At 39.0% G+C, this 17,811-nt stretch overlaps 1 long non-coding RNA gene across 1 annotated transcript in view; it reads left to right on the forward strand.

Annotated features, from left to right (window-relative positions):
- Positions 1-16,922, forward strand: part of LOC127384364 (uncharacterized) — a 31,790-nt gene extending 14,868 nt beyond the window's left edge. The window contains exons 3-4 of the long non-coding RNA XR_007889411.1: positions 13,071-13,316; positions 16,846-16,922. This is a non-coding gene — a long non-coding RNA (uncharacterized LOC127384364). The remainder of the gene's footprint in view (positions 1-13,070; positions 13,317-16,845) is intronic.
- The last annotated feature ends 889 nt before the right edge of the window (positions 16,923-17,811 follow it).

A 17,811-nucleotide genomic window follows, 5' to 3' on the forward strand; every position in this document is an offset into this window, starting at 1 on the left:
ATCTTCCCCCATCATTCAGAGTCAGTCTTCAGACAGGTAAGTGAGGAGGATGTTATCACTGCAGAAGACTTGGAAAGAAGGACAAGAAGGCTGAACAGGGAGGATTTTGGAAAATGCCTAGCCTTGACTTTCACTGAATGTTAAATACAACTTGACAGTTATCAGAGAGAGTCCTTCAGTCCAAGGAGTTTGCATTTAATAGGTGGCTAAGTCAGTATGTTTGTAATTTGTAAAAAGAATTTGCCACAGAATTGTGTATCAGGCTATTGGAACAGTAAATTAAGTGGTAATTGCATTTTAAGGGCTTTTAGTGGCAGTTCCACAATTGATCCTACAGAGATCTATTACAATCCAGGTTTTGATGCCTTCAGCAAATGCTGGTTCTGAGTAAGAATACAGTGGTGGAACACTGCAAACCTTCCACACAGAAGAGCTGTATAATAGATGAGCAATCTGAGGCAGCAGAGAAAGAATCTTTCATTTTTCTCTTTCCGATTTCTCCTCATCTGGATTTACTAGCTTACCCAACAAATACGAACTCATATTCCAGTCTATAGAGAGTTCTCCTCATGTTTGGAGGAACTAGGGATTTCATAACAGTTTTATGAGATGAGTTTAGAGTTGCTTTTTTGGAAATGTGTTTTTAAACAGAGGATGTGTGTTATCTTTCTTTAGACCATATTTGACCGATTTAACTGGTGGGAGGTTTTTTTTTTTTTTCTTCTATAATTTAAGGAGTGTGGATCCAGGACCCAAATTGTGTTGACCTTAGATGTAATCCCAGTGAAGGGAATGTTGAAATAGCAAAGAGAAGATCAGTTTTGTCTTGAAGACCAGGGTCAGTGAGAAATATTTCAGCTGTTATTCTATCCTGATTTAGAAGGCAAACGAAAAGCTTCTGTGCATTGTACTGACGTGATGTGAGTGAACGAATGCAGATGCATCACGATCTGAAGTCTGCTAAGCTTGTTTGGAGGGGTGTGAATTCATAAGAGAGAGTCTGCTCCTGGGAGAAGCCAACCACTGGTTCTGGAAAGATCCCAGCAAATCACAGTCAAGTTATGCAACTAATCTTTATTGCTAGACTGTGGTAGAAAATACGATGATTTATCAGTTTTTGCAGAGTTCCTGAGCATGACAGGAATTAGCAGTTATCACCAGTGTCAAGTCAGGAACAGGGCTCAGGAACTGCCCTAAAGCCTCAGACAAAAGTGTTACATGCATACAATTTGTAGCTTATTGTGGGAGAAGCATTTTATATTATGTTGAATGTTTGAATTTTCTGTTAGGCTGCTCCTTATGCAGCAGAAACAATCTGTAAATGTATGACCAAACCCAGGCATAACTGGGAAGAATGACTATAGAATCTGAGAGTATCTAAGACCTTAGGCTCCTGCAGGACTGGAGATAGTTTCAGGAAAACTGGGTTTTCAGGGAAAGCAGAATCTTAAATCTATTTTCCTATTAATTCAGTTGGGCAAACAGTGAGGAGCTGGCAGCTATCCAGTTGCCTGTTTGCATTCCTGTTCTGAGGTGACCACTCATTTTCTCCACTCTTTGCGTGGAGGAGCTTGGGCTTTCACCCTGATGTACTCTATGCCCAGCAGAGGAGCACATAAAATACTAGGAGTTATATGCCCACATCTGTGGCCTCCTGAGCTCTTCAATGGATGCCGTCCTTAGCACAGGAATTCTTGGAAGCATAAATATATTATAATCTCTCAGGTAGTTGCTTCCATAATAGGTGGCCAACTTGTAATTGCTACTGCTTAGAGCCTGTTCAATAAAACCTCCAGCCCACAGGTGTTTAAAGGCAAAATGCCACAGCTGGATCTACACCATGTGAAGCTGTGCTTCAGGCCAGCTCACTGCACCCAGCCCAGGTGGTATTTCTGCATGGTCCGGACATCAACCCAAGCACAAACCCATGCTCATGCCTCACTCAGCTTAAGCACTTGGTGTGAAAAATCTGTAGCATAACTTTTTTTTATTGTGTGGAGGGGGAAGGGTAGACAGTGTGTTTCCCATCGGAAGTCTGTTATTAAAAATTATTTCTACTATTTGAAAAATTATTTGACTAATATTTAGATAGTATTACTCATCGATTTCCATCAGTTATTGAAAAGAGCTCAGCACAAACAATGTTTCATTTTTCAATCTGCTCTGCTGCTTAAAATAAAATTGGATTTAGAGAAAAGCTGAGATTTTTTAACAAACAAAAAAACGGAGTCCTTCTGAAACAAACAAGCAAACAAAAAAAAAAATCAATGGAATTTGTTCAGTTCCTTTAGAGACCCAGCTTCTGCCCTCAGAGCTTTCTCAACAGTCCTTATTTTCCCCAGTCACTAGCAAAACAAGGGTAAAGGCTTTCCCAAGGGAAATTCGCTGAAGCCTGTTGCAACGTCTGTGAGGAGTATGGGTGCTGGTGGAGAGTGATACAGGGAGGAACTGTGCTGTCAACAACAGGAAGCTGGTGAAAAACGAGCGGTGCCCCTGGGGAGGTGAATACAGAGCAGATGGCTCTAATTGTGAGTCACACTGTGACAACTGACAAGAGAAATTCTGCACTTTTGACACTTTAAAGATACCAAAAATTCCAGAGAGCACATTCCATGGCTTCTTGAAGACTTCCATATCGAGGTAGCTGAGGGGGGGAGAGCTCCAACTCCTCCTGTTTCCATCACTAAACAGCCCATAAAGTTTGCTGTTGATAAGCTTCCAAGCAGCCAAGCATTCTAATACTTAGATAAGTCACTAATGTTAATAAAACCACTGAAGAAAAAAGAAGGAAGAGGTGCAATGGGGATTCATGTGCAGGGCAGCGCCAGTTGCTGTAGATACCGATCCTTTCAATTAAGGGCAGTTCTGGATAAGAAAGGGGAAAGTAACATCCTTGTTTATAAGCACAGATAGATTTTGAAATCTGTCTTGTTTTTTCTTCTTTTTTTCCTCCAACTGGAATGACTGCAAGCATTTTCTTGATGTATTTCAATTATTGCCCGGATACAGGGTTGCAGATTTATATTGTACCTCTTTACTGGAGTTACAAAAAAGTCAAGACCAGAATCCATTCATAATTGGTTGCCAGTTTTTTATTTTGGGATGAATGCCTGGCTTGGGTAGGTCTGCAGATGTCAACAGAGCTACTCTAGTTTTGTTTGCTGTATTTTCTTGCTTGATGCAACTGGTTTGGTATCAGTAGTTTAGTACCATCCTTGGGTAGTCTGTCCTTTGAGCATAGCCTGCTTCTTCCACATGCACCCTAATAACATAAATCAGCTTCTATAGGTGGAACTCTGTGACCATTAGTATCTGGCTGAGGCATTATTTGTGTTCTTCTGGTACCATGCAAAAAATTGTCCCTGGATATTTGGGGAGGTGGTGGGGGGGGAAATTTTGTAGTGTAACAAATATTTTTGGGAGTGTCTCATTCTGACTGGATTCAGCTATCTGATATTTTGGCACTCTCCACTGCTTTTCCAATTGTTGTTATTTGTGAAAGTTACTAAGAATGGAAAAGTGCATCTAGCCACTTGGGAAGGCAGCTATGCTGCACAACTGTTCCTCCTGCAGCTGTTACACTGCTGCTCAGCAGTGCAATTTGGAAGTTGTTTCTTGGGTAAGTGCTCACGCACTGAGATGGCAGATTTGCTGAGGAAGTTCACATAGTTCAGCAAATCTAACTTCAGTATTTTTGAGCTGGAACTATCCTTATGCTTTTCTTGTATTGTTATTTTTGCTTTTTGTTACAGTGGTTAGCTGGACTCTGCCATTCTCTGCCATGCAGAGGTACCTGGGACGAACTGGGTGAGTTACCTGGCGCGCCAGCAGTAGCGTAGCCTTGGCCTTTTGGAATGAGAGTTTCCTGCTGTATCTGCTGCCCCAGAGTGATTACTTGCTAGCTGATACTTTATGCAAGATCAGGCATTTTTGCCATGGTAAAGATTTTGTTGCCTTTCTGAAAAGCCCAGGATTTACCACTACCTGGAATAAATCCACCCAAATACTTGGGTTGTCACGCTTCGGAATTTCAAAGTTGTACACTAGGCCACATTTTCTAAAATCATGAACCTTTTCTGTATTGAACTCACAAGGAGCTATGCAGATACACACATCCTATGACTCTCCTAAGAGCTGCAAAGCCCTGGCATCCTTCTGTGATTCACCACTGCCAGAGAAGCCTGCTGTAACACAAAGCTGATGAGCAGGACTCAGGAAGCCCCCAACTTTCATGGTTGGTGCAAATTTCAAAGTCTCTTGAGATGTTATTTTTTTCCTGTTGTGATAATAGTGGAGGGGAAGAGGAGTGAGCACCATGGGATCTTCTGTTCTTGAATCCTTGGCAGAGATTTTGAGACCACAGCTTTCCTCTCCTTTTAAATGCATTCACTTGGAGAAGTTGTATCACGGGTGAAATTTCTTTCTTCTTTCTATCTGTGTTGGCTAAACAAGACAGAAGAGCTTGAAAAGGCTCGGCCTCCTCAAGGAACGCTATCTGATTCATAAGCATTCCTAGAGGTTAAGGCTGGTGACTATCAAGAAAGCAAATACTTCACGCAAGGGTAAGTCCTCTAATTGTGTTTGTGTTGAATAGCTGCCAGATCCCCATGTCAGGATGTCTGCAGTCACGGCTCTGATCTCACCATTCCTTCCTCTGCTGTTGCACAATTGTGTTGCATGTTTGTGGTAGGGGAGAAAGCTGGAGAGCTGGGCTATGAAACCATCTCAGGGAAGGAAGCCATGCTTTATTTTAGTTGCTTGGTTTGGATTAAAGCCTGCAGGAGATTGAATAACATTAAAACCCCATAATGTGGTCCGTTCATGGAAACCAAACCCCGTCTTCTATAAAGATATGTGAAATATGAGGTTTAATAGCCAGGGTGGAAAAGAAAATGTCAATGAGAATGTCTTTACTGGTGTAGTAGACATCCTAGTGTATATCTGTGAAAAGTCGTTATTTGTTCTACCTGGACTCTCATCTGTAGTTATGCTTTTAGATACAATGAGGGAAGTTTTGGAAAACTGATTGTGAATGTGCTCCTCTGATGGATCACTTCAAGGATCTTTTGTGAAGACAAGTGAAACAAAACAGTGGCAAGTAACAGGCTGTGAAAGAGTAAAGAAACCCAAAGATACTGCAGGCCAGGAGTTTAGCAGTGGAGACAGAAGGAAAGAATGTCATAACTCCTTTTAGCCACAGCAGAGTTTTGAGGACTCTCAGCACTTGTAAAGGCTGAAAACTACCTTGGTTGCACAAACATTTGATTGGTTCCTGAAAGAAGACAGCAATTGCCTTAGCCACAGAAATATTGGTTAAAAGTGGTCTGATTAGTCTCAGTACCATAAACCTTTCTCAGATTATAAAGTTATGTCTTACTTCTGCTCAGTTAAAATGAAGCAAATTTCACAGAGGTCCAATTTTTCTACTGAAAAATAGCAAGAGGTTTGGTTAATCTATGACCATCATGCTGTCTCACTTAATAAAATCTGTTGAGGTGGTGGTGAGGCTCCAGGAGGATGTCAGTTCCACTTCCTAAACCAGGAAGTAGAGAATTATCCAGAGCAATAAAGAGCTTGTACAAAAATACTGGGGAAATCAGAAGCTAATCTGAATACCAGCTCACTCAATCTAATCAGTATGAATAGCTCCCTGCCAACTGCTCCATTACCTGAAACCGGGGTCAACTGATAAACATCAGTCAGTCCTCTCATTAAAAAAAAACACAACAAAAACCAATGAAAAAATCTAACAAACCCCCTTCATCTCAAAATCTCAAATTCCATCATTCCCGATAAGCACTAACCAGTTCCTCATCTCTCATTTGCAGTTCATATCCTGAGCTACAGAGATTTGTTGTTAGAGATAAGAATATGAACAAGTGATATTAATATGCATGTTGCAACCTGTTAGCTTCTCTCCGGCTGCTGTGCACGATGTTGTAAAGAGAGGTGGTCAGTGAGTCTGCACAGGAACTTGGGATCTGGCCAGAGGCCGTTTGTTTAACAGCATTAGCCCAGAGGAGTATGCTCAGGGAAAACAGTGTTAGTCATCCGAATGGAGAAACAGGATGAAAAAAAACGGAGCAAAGAAGAACGAATGAGAGCAAGAAGAACTCGCTGGATGTCTGGGGGCTGCTTCTGGAGACAGCAGAGATCATCTGGCAGTTGAAAGTGGAAGAGGGGAAAGTGAGCAGTAACCCCAGGCATTTGAACAGTGTCACCCAACTGACATCAAACCATACATTTTGATTCTTGTACTGTTCTCACCACTGCTAGACATTTGTCAAAGTTAGAGCCAAGGACTGTATCATTCTGCCTTTCCCTTTTAGCATGGGTGAGATTTTACTGTCCTAAAACCCAGAAAACACCAGTCAACAGTGGCACGCAGCTGGCAGTCAGTAAGAGATGGTTCCTGAACCAGTATTCTGGTTTTTGAGTCAAAGGTTTGTCTTCAGCGATTTATGCAGTATTTTCCTGCATTTTTGGGAAGGTACAGGAATTGACTTTTTTGCTTTTCTTGGTAACTGAGAGAAAGAAGGGTTGAGCCAGCTGCCCAATAATGGGGAATTCTTCCTTACAACAGGTTAGAGGCTTCCCAGGGAAAATCGTTCTTTTCCGTTCTGCTGACTTTTCTCTTCATCTGTTTTAGATTTATAGACAAACCAATAAAAAATAATCAAAAGCCAAATAGAACTCAATCGATATAAAATCCCCAAACATGCTTTTAAAGGTCACTGACACAACCATACTTAGTTTTGATATATTTTTAATTTCACTATGTAGCAAATAAGCAGAGATTCTTTCCTCAAGGAAATAAAGGTTTTCTTACCTTGTTTCCTTGATTTCAGTTTTAGCTAAAAATATTATGAATTGTGATAATCTAAGAACAATATGTCTTTTTTTACACTCAAATTATCATTCATGTCACCTTACTTGTTAAGAAAAAAAATAAAGCCTGTTCAAATGAGCCACAGGTAAATTACATCTAACTCAATTCTGTGCTTGAGGGTAGAGGTCGTCTGGAGAAGAGCTGCCCGTAGCAGCTTATATATGCTTATATTTCTGGAAAGTCTACACCCAGACTAGAAATAAGCCAAAATTATTTCAGTGAAATGTTTTTCTTTTAAGAAATTGTATTGTCACTTTTGTCGAAGTGAAAAATGAAGAGAAACTTTTAAATTGAGTAATTTAGATCATTATTTGTGGAAAACAGATTTACACTTCACGTTATGTTTCTGTTTCTAAGCACATACTCTCCTTCCACTATTCACTTTTGATTTCAAAGGGGGAAATAATGAGATGAAGGGGTTTTGATTTTTTTTTTATTTGAAATGCCTAGACAGTAATGAAATAAAATATTCTACACATCCTTAAAAAGCCAGACACCTGCTATTGAAGAGGAAATAATACCCCAACCCCCAAAAACAAAGAAGAGAAAGAAAAGCAGAACAGGTGCAGCTAATGGGCCAGACTAAAGTATCATGGGAAATTTGCAAAGCTGCAGATAATTTTAGCTAGAGTTGTTTGCTTTCTGAAGTTGAAATTATTCTCTTCAATGTAGGTTTTGGGGGGCAGTTCACTTGAAATGGTTGTAAACATTTGAAATCTAGACATTACTGCCACCTTGTCTGACAAGGATAAATGCCTCACATATACTGATTTTCCACAGAAAGACAGGATACCAGAGAATATTACCAAGCATTTTCAGTGAGAAGGAGAAATAGCCTTGCCTTATATCTCCCCTTCTTATTTCATTACTTGTATTTCAAAGTTGTCTTTGAGTGGGGTAAGGTCTGGGCATTTGTCCCAGGCAGGCAACATTATTTCTTTTTTCTCTCTGGTCTAACAGAATCTTTACTCCTACCTACACTCCATGTTTCATTTATTTATCTACAACTTTGCTGGAAAATTAGGACGTTATAAAAATGGAACACTGTGTCTTGATGCATGAAATCATTCCATTATTAACTAAAAAGTCTTTTACTCACACATGTCCCTACAATAAATATATACATGCATTGATACACATGCATTGATTCTATTAACAAACAACTCTCAGGCAGCTTTGTAAGTACATGAAAATTTAGTTAGATGATAAATCATATTCTAAGTCCTGAGTTCTTTGAGATGTACCGTTTTGTAAGGGCAGTGTAGAAAGACAGTGAAAACTGTTTATTGAAATTATTGTGGTTTATTCTAACATCCACAATAGGGGAGCTTTTCTCCCTCTTAGTTGACCATCATCTTGCTTTATATTTTTGGAAAGTGCCTGTGTAGTCAGAAATGCAAACTGCTTTTCTTGGATTGTTTTGTTCTTATTTTTATTTTCCATTAAATACCTCTCGTGTTCTTCCTCAACAATGACTTACTGGATGTAATTTCAAAGCAATAACCATGTTGTTTCTTTTGTTCCAATGACTCACTTTAGTTAGGAGCAAACTCTGTTGTGGTAATTGTTACTTTTGAGATAAAATCACACACTGCATTCCAACACAATAATGGATTTTAATTTGAAGTTTTAGAAAAACAGAATGATCGAAGAGAATCCATAGGTGATTGAATGAACTACATATCTAATAATTCTTAGTTCTGGATTCCTCTGTCTGTCTTTTCTACAGATCAGGGCTGGGTTTTTTTTGTTTGGTTGGTTTTGGGTTTTTTTGTTGTTTGTTTTTTTTTTTTAATAGAAGACAGTTCTTAATGCTTGAACAAATCCCTTTTTCTTCCCCTCAGTAATGTGGTTAACTGTCTGGAATGTGAGCCACTGGAAATTCTTCCCCACAGAAGAACCTCCATTAAGCTTTCAAACAGGGTTACTTCATCCCCACAGCTGCATGGATAGAAGCCTTTCTAGTGCCTAAATACTTACTGTATATGTCATCCTTAATTTTTTTTTTTTTTTTTCTCAGCCAGAGCTTTAGGAGCAGGTGCTAGCCTTTTGCTTCCTTTCTGCTTCCTCTGTGGGGAACGGGCTGGAAAGGGCCAACTAATTAGAAAATTCTACAGGGAAATTAATTCTGCAAACAGCTGAGGAATGGCATTTCAGTATAATGCTCACTTTGTCTGTCAGCAGAGCCCTGGTTGGCTTGAGAAGCAGCAGCTCTCCCAGATGTTGCACATGTTGTGATGAGACCAGAACTGCATCATACGTTGCCCGTTAGCTAAAAGATGTGAGGTACTGGAAGAGTAAATACACTAAAACTAACCTCTAGGACACGCTGTGTTGCTGCCACAAGGCAGCAGCACTGTATTTTTACGTATGCTTGAAGTGTAGCAATGAACCAAGTAGTTTTTTAGCCAGCTTAGTTCCAAATGTTGCCTGTGCTTTCATGTCAGGCTGAGGCACGGGGGAAGGGGGTGAAAAGAGACATACTAAACTACTCAGGGTGAAAGGGCTGGATTGTCAATGTTGGGCTTGCACATTGTGCACATCTGAAAATATGCACAGTTCTGTAACATGTCTGAGCAAAACACTTATTTAAACAGTTGGCTGGTTACGTGCACATGAGGATACTCAGATCTGCATACACAGGCTTCCCTGTTCAGAGGCACCGGTGGCTGAAAACTGGAAAGACGGTCTGCTCTGAAGGAGCCTGTTGTGAGACATTTGTGAAAACAGCACTACCTTAGTGAAGATACTGACAGCCTACTCATTTCTCAGAGATCTTGCCAGTTCCAGTTTTGCCATCTTAGCACTTCTTACTCTTTTGGACTAAAACCCCATTTATCCACTAACCTTAGCTTAAGTGCCAGGTTCTCAGCTCACTTCTCGTGACAGACCTCTGTGATCCTTAAGCCAAGAACAGCATAAACCCCCCCAGTCCTCCTCCCAGCCGTATCCCCTATCTGTGCCTTCCAACCACCCCAAAATTTTTCCTCAAGCTATTCCCTACATGATCTAACCCTCAGTAGCAGACTTTTCATGCACACGATTCCCAGATTGACTTGGCATCCCTTGTTTCTGTCCTGCCAGGAGATGGCCTTGAGTTTCTCTTTAGTGTTTAGCTATTCAGAAGTGTCCCCCAGACTCCAGATGTCTAGGAATTTGCCCTGGACTTAACATAGAAAGAAGAACTTGCCAGTGCCCATTGAGTAATATAGAACTGCTTTTCTTATCTTTCTGGTCCAAATGTGATGTTGAAGCTCATGGTGTTATAAATTACCCTTTGTGCAGCAGCTGGTTCATTTTTTAGATGTCTTATTCTCCCTCAGTGGATCTTGTACTCTTGAGCTCTTTTTTGTACTCTTCAGCTCTGTCATCAGTATCTGAATGCTTTTCCTTCCTGTGTCTTCTGAGAGCTAATTTTTCATATCTAAGAATATAAAAAGTAGCACATTCATATAAATCCTGTGAAGATGTCACTTTTCTGAATGTTTTCCAGTGCTTTTTCCTTTTTCTCATATTTGATCTATGATAACAGGACTCTTGACTTCTTTTTTCTTCCTTTTTTTCCCCCCTCCTCCTTTCCCTTGTCCTGCACTTCACAAATGTAATAATAGTCTATATTCTGTCTCAGTCAAAAATCTCATCACTCCTTATTTTCTTATTGAGTCTGTTCTCTCCAGCATAATTGCATTACTGAATACATTGCACGGTGTTGGATTCAAGGGCTGTTTTTAATGATGAACAATCTAGATCCTATTACCAGTTCAGCATTACCACTTAGACATTATTTGAGAATTACATGTTTATGAACTTTTAAAAATAAAAAATATCCACATTTTTGCTATGTGGATGCTAAAGAGTGATCATCTTCCAGCACTAAACACTAAACTAACCAAAGAGCTTTGACTTTGAAAGAGTCATTTTCACAGATTAAGATCATGCTTGCAGGTGAAAATAACAGCAGTCCATTCCTTAAGAAATATTAAGCCAGTTTCTATACTTCCTAAATGAGATGTAACTGCTTAAGAAATAACTGGAATTAAATCACAGCTAAATATTAACATCTTCCCCTTATCTAATAAATAATTTAAGAAAGTATCTTTGCATTTTTAAGTTAATGTCTATATTTGCATACCTTAACAAATTGGAAGGACTAAAAAGCATCTGTCTCCAGAAGAGAGGTGCAGAGGCTCTTGAACGTAAAGAATTTGAATCTAAAGTCTCTTTGAACCACAGACGTTCTAATGTCCACATATAGAAGATTTATTCTGCAGTCACATTTGCTGAATTAATTGAGTTTTAAATTTTCAGGTCCTGACTGCATCACTACTTGGCAGTTTTCCGAAGTGCACTGTGATACATCTGATGCATGTACTATGGAAATTTGTCAAGTGGTCCATGTTTAACATGTTTGGATTTAAAACAAAAACATTATTAAACCTTACTATCACATATTTTTCCCAGAATTGTGTCTTTTATTGTGGAGTACTTATTACATTAATTCTATCAGCTGAAAATTTTCAAGCGATTGTCAGTTGGGAAATAAAATGGAAAAATTGTGTTATTTATTGCAGGTAAATGTCTAGCTTGAACTTCTTTATATATTACCTAGATAAAAATCTTAGTGACTTAATTTTCTATTTATTGTCATGCAGATGTTCAAAACACTGGCCCAACTGGCATGGAAGTGTCATTGTTTACAACTTATAATGAATTAGATAATATGAAAAGAGCCATATTACACTCATGGGGATTCACTGGATGATTTGTACTAAATGGATTTTTATATGGGATGGTTTTTTTTCCAGAGTTCAGGAAGTGTCATGATTATATCTGTATGCATTTAGTTTAGTTTTGTTTGTTTGTTTGTTTGTTTTAATTTGTGTTTACTACACATATTTCAAGAGTTAATAAATAAAACAAATTTGATTCATGATTTGTTTTACTTGGACAAGTTTATGAAGAGCAATGCTGTATATGTCTTTAATTAAATTCTTTCTTTCCTCCAAGGATGTCACTATCCAAAACAAATTGAGAAGTTTGTTTAGTTTGTTTACTCACACCTTGTATTATGATGTATACCCTTGAGACAAACTTGCAGCTGGGGTAGATGTTTATAAACATAGTTTCTAAAGTTTAGAATGGTAACTTTAAACCTCTCAGGCTGTCCCTCAGTTTTAATATATACCTGGCTTAATATTGCATAATTCTTTATTTTGCATAGTAGACACGTCTCAGCAAAATGTAAGCCTTTTCTTGATACAGTTTTGCAGCAGCTGCAGGTAACATTCCTTGTTAAATTTCTAGATTGTTCAGTAGGGCCAACGCTCAGAAAGCAGTTTATCTGCTACACTGGAAACATTTTCCTCTAGCTGCTCTAAAAATGCAAGTGTTATTCTTTTCTCTGGAATCCCATCTATTTGTTATTTGTAGGCATGGGGAAGGAAGGAAGGAAGGAAGGAAGGAAGGAAGGAAGGAAGGAAGGAAGGAAGGAAGGAAGGAAGGAAGGAAGGAAGGAAGGAAGGAAGGAAGGAAGGAAGGAAGGAAGGAAGGAAGGAAGGAAGGAAGGAAGGAAGGAAGGAAGGAAGGAAGGAAGGAAGGAAGGAAGGAAGGAAGGAAGGAAGGAAGGAAGGAAGGAAGGAAGGAAGGAAGGAAGGAAGGAAGGAAGGAAGGAAGGAAGGAAGGAAGGAAGGAAGGAAGGAAGGAAGGAAGGAAGGAAGGAAGGAAGGAAGGAAGGAAGGAAGGAAGGAAGGAAGGAAGGAAGGAAGGAAGGAAGGAAGGAAGGAAGGAAGGAAGGAAGGAAGGAAGGAAGGAAGGAAGGAAGGAAGGAAGGAAGGAAGGAAGGAAGGAAGGAAGGAAGGAAGGAAGGAGAGAGAAACAGTGGGAGTGAATCAGTTTTTTATTGTAGTGACACCCTTGTGTTGTTCCAGCCAGTGAGGTTTGCTTAGACCCTTCTGACTGCACTGCTATCCACTGCAGTTGCTCAAAACTGAAAGGGTGCATCTTTGATGTAGCACAGATGAGAAGACAGGTAGATGTGCCAGCTTTGTTCTCTGACTGAAGGCTTTGCCAATTTAAAGCTAAGTCACCTTTCCCAAAGACCAGGTGTGTGGGAAGTGGACCTGTGTGAAAGGCAAGATATGATAACCTTCCTCTTACGGTATCTCTCCTCTTCTTCTTGCAGAAATAGTGTCTGCTTCCGACACAATGGCTTGGGAGCTCTGAGGACTTTGGGCCTTGGAAATTTTATGGGTCTGCTGATTTGAGCTACTGAGGAGACTTTTGCAAATGTACCTGGAGATGACACGCACACAGTAAATCCCTTCAGAACGTCACTGGTGTTTTCAAAACAGCACGAAACTGACACATGTCAGTGGTACAAGGAACTCTGGGGGAAGCTGAGGAGCCAGGCTACCCTTTACAAAGCCAGGTAAGCAAACCTTAGCAAACACCTCATTTTCCTTGCATCAGTTCATGGGAAGTGCCTGGTGCTGCTAACATCAATCCACATTTGTTGGCCTTCAGAACTCTCTAGATACAAGATTTAGCACATGCAGCTCTTAGAGATACATCTCTGAATGTGAACACAAGCAGATACCTTGATATTTAAATAATGTTTAACTGATAATTAGGTTATGCAAATGCAGGAGGGTTTTACAAAGGTTTTTATATATTGCTTTTAAATTTCTCTTAATTTTTTCATTAATATCCAGAAAGACAAGAACTTAATTGTGCTAAGGATTTATCAAAGGATGCTTCAAACATCTACACATTCTGGTCAGAAAACCATCCTATTAAACTCATCTGAGGTCCTGCTGTTGCCATAAGAGGTGTGTGTTTGGGTGGTTAAGTGAACCAGGTCAAGTCCCTCATGGCTGAAAGAAATAAAGTCATGGCATGTGGGTAAAAAACAGAGTTTTCCAGAAGGGACCATGGTTCTTTGGCCAGTGAAATTTTTACTGTTGACTCCCACAGAAGCAATATTATGCCAGTGCCAGCCTTCTTAAATGTCAGCCTGCTTGTCTTGTAAAAAACTCTGAAATCTCTGCCCACCAGTCCCACTGAAATTTAAGTAAAAGAGGTTAGTTGGTGGGTATTTGTTTGGTGTGTAGTTTTGGGTTTGTTGTTTTGGTTTGGTTTTGGTTTGTTTCTTTTTGTTTTGGTTTGGTTTTGGCCATCTAGAAAAAATATTGAGTTGAAATCAGATGAACAGAAAATTATTTTTGACACATTTGGCAAACGGTAGCATTTTCAGAAGTTTGCTCATAAAAACAGTTGTGTAAGCGTCACTTGCTCAGTTTGAGTAAGAGGGTTTCTTGCCAGGAAAGGAAAAAAAAGCAAAAGGATCATCAGCTGGCAATATTCATCCTTTCCACTCCTATTTTCTTTGCCTATGACTTCCAAAGTGCTTGGTGGAAATGGCCCTGTTGCTTGTATTTTTATAACTAAAGCACAGGAGATTAATCTGAAGATATGAGAACATGAATGCTTGAAAAGTTACATTCCTGGAAAAGAGAGACACAGATGAGCTGACAGAGAAACCTGAAGCTCAGAAGCACACTAAGAATCTTCAGATGCTGGGCATTTATAAAAATCAAACGACTTATTTAGGAGCCCAAGTCACACACTAAGCAACTTCCCCAAACTTTAATAATATGCTAGGAAAAGAGCAGAATACAAAGAAATAAGAAGATTGTAAATTATTCATAGTGATCTGTCCTAACAACTAGACCAGATACTATACTCCTTGTCTTTAATTTTGGGGAAAAAAACACCCTGTATCACCACATATAGTCTGATTTTTTTAATTTTTTTTTTATTTTTAAAAGAAGCATAATCTAAGAAGCAATTTTTATGCTGGGGTTTTTTTAACTAGGCTGAGGAATTAGGAAAAGCTGCCAGTCTCACATTTTGCTTTACATAGTCAAAGTCTTAGTGACTGACCAATTACTGGTTGTTCTGTTTCATTCATAAGATTATACCATATACAGTCATATAGGATTTGTCCACAGGTTGACATGTCCTTTCATTGCTAAAACCTTTGATTTGGAATGGAATGAAGTCAAATGCAGGAAGCAAATTATTATGGAAACTCAAAGAATTTGAGACCTCAGCTATCATTAGACATAACAAAACATTTCCTCCTTTTATTGGAAGGCATGTAATTACTGATCTGATAAAAAATGCCAAGAAATATTTCAATAAGGTATTTGGCTTCTGAAAATTAATTCTGCCATCGGAGTCCTTGCCAGACATAAGCAGAGCATCACATTGTGGTATATTTTCTTACTTGAAGGGAAATTATAGATGTAAAAAGGGTAAAAATTTGGAGCTCAGGAAACTGTCTGTTTCAAGGACCCCTACTGAATGTTTTTACATCCTCAAAGCTCCTTTATAAAATGAAAGATAAACTCCAAAGAACGTTGGTAAACTATTTTTTTTTTCATTTAAGTGGATAAGATTATGATGGATACACCTGATTACATTATCAGAGTCTAGGAATTTTAAGATAAACTTGGGTTCCAGAAAAATTCAAGCTATTCACAAGTCAAAATAATTTTCAAATACATCATGTGAAAGACAAATAGGGCTACACATATGATTCTCGTGCAAAGAATTTCCAAGTTAGTTGGAGACATTTAACTGTGGCACTGATTGCATGTGTTTAACCTCCGTGTGATAACAGCATGACTTTCAGCTGGAAGTGATGAAGTCATGCACAAAACATTTGCATATCTGAAACATATTGATAAACTAGAGTTTAATGAAGCCATTTTCAAAACTTCATTGTAATTTTTGTTCCAAGTTAAAACAATACATTGTACACAAGAATATAAAAATAACAATAGTATTCTTTTGCTTGTGTCACAGAACAAACACACAACTAAAAATAGACTATTTACTGCACAAAAAGAAGAAAGTGTGTTGGACATGGGTGACAGTTATTTAGGATATGTTAGCACCGGGGAAAAATAAGTGTTAAGCATCTTGGCTGATCTTAACTGTGATTTCAGTGGAAGCCACCTGTTTTTTTCTGAATAGAGCTGGTTGTTATTTGTACCTGCATCTTTGTGTCTTAAAATTACCTTAAAGAATGTGAAGTGAAAGCTAATTCTAATTAACTATTGTTTAATCAGTTAATACTTGAAGAGTGCAGCTTTGCATGGAAGAAGTACAGGGCTATATCTCTAAAGAATACAATGCTGGCTAGTGCAACACCTAACTTTAAGACAGCCTGTCAGCTAGCAGGAATTTTTGCTCCAAAATTAGACACATCTCTTCCTTAATGAATGGAGGGGAAGAGCTAAGTCAGCTCGGAATAATGTCACTGGGGACCAGCAAGCTGAACTCTTCCAGAGAGAATCAGCAAGGTGTCAGCTGTATCCCTTACAGTAAGGCATTTAACGCTACTTAGGTTTCTCCACTGTGACTCTGGTCTTTGAATGAAACATTCTCCAAACTGGCCAGAGTAAACCTCATCCCAATATTTAAAGCATTCACCTGAGGCAGGGGGGGGACCTGTTTTCAAAAATCCCTCCTGCTTTAGCTTGGCTTCCAGATTATTTTTGCTGTTTTTTTTACTTAAAATATATTGCATACTTTGAGGGATGGGGAGGAGAGTACAGCTAATCAATCAGCTTGATACTTAGATATTTCTTGGCAGAGGAAAGAATGGTTTTCAGGTTCATGGTGCAATGAACATTTACTTTATTTATGCAGAGAAGTGCTTCAGCTGGAGAGGCTGGTACCTGATAGACATAATCTGCCAGGATAACTGAGGGATAGCTGTGACAACCAAGTAAATGTGCAATCAGTATTCAAACGCAGAGTAATACATATATATGGAAACAGAATATCAAGCCAGAGGTCTATGAATATCGTCTTTCTTCATGTATACCACAAAGAGAACCATCTCAGTATATAGGACAGAATAACAGTAAGTACTTCTGCCTTTTCAGAACTTTTCTTGTTAAAATCAGAAAAATCATGGAAGATGCCATCGTCCAATGAGAGAAACTTTATTAAGATGAAGAAACGGAAAAAGGTAAAATCCTTTACTCTGCTTTCTTCTTAAAGGATGGGTTGAGAAAGCCACAAGTGCAAAATGGCAGAATGACAGTGAGATCAGATTGTTTTGTCTGTCTTTGCAGTGAGTTGATGTGTAACCATCTGGCAGAGTGAGGAGTCACTGCTCACCCAAACACCTTTCAGATGGAGAGGTGGCAGTCTCCTGCTATTTCGTGACAGAGTAAAATAGTTCAATGTTTGTGTGAGCATGTTGCTGGAGGGACACTCTTTACTACAGGCTACAGATGCCTCTGGAAAGTTGCCGTGGAAGAATTTGCAATGAGATTCCCAGCAGGAAACCCAAATGCTAAGCAGATGTACTTTCTTCCAGACCTAAACTATTGGACTCTTCAGTTTTAGGTTCAGATTGGCAGAATATCTTCACTTTACTCAGTTTAATGTTTTAAAGACAACAGTAACAAACCCATGACTTTTCAGCCCTATTAACAAAGACTGGAAGGCACTGAGAAGGTCATGCAAATCTGTGTTTCCCAGAGGGCTGGCAGACTGCTCATTAAATCAGCTTGGTCATCACTTATGCATTGAACTTAAAAAGTCAAAACACAACAAAAAAAGAAACCAAACTCCTAAAAGCAAGTAGCACTCCACCTCGGAGAATGTTTTAAAAGAGTTAGTTATTCCAGCTTGATCTTTCTCCCACATACCCTCTATGGGAGGAAATACTTATGGAGGAAACAAACTGAAAAAGATCACAAAGATCCTGCCATGTAGATTTCCTGGTGTTATTCTATAGAGGAAGAGGCAAAAGTTCTTTCCTCAAATTCCTTTCCCCAAGTAAACAAGGGGAAGAATATTGTCTTTTGTTAACATTTTGTTTTGCTTATTTGCCGTTATCA

Source organism: Apus apus, chromosome 4 (genome assembly GCF_020740795.1).
Source record: "Apus apus isolate bApuApu2 chromosome 4, bApuApu2.pri.cur, whole genome shotgun sequence".
NCBI classification, from domain to species: Eukaryota; Metazoa; Chordata; class Aves; order Apodiformes; family Apodidae; genus Apus; species Apus apus.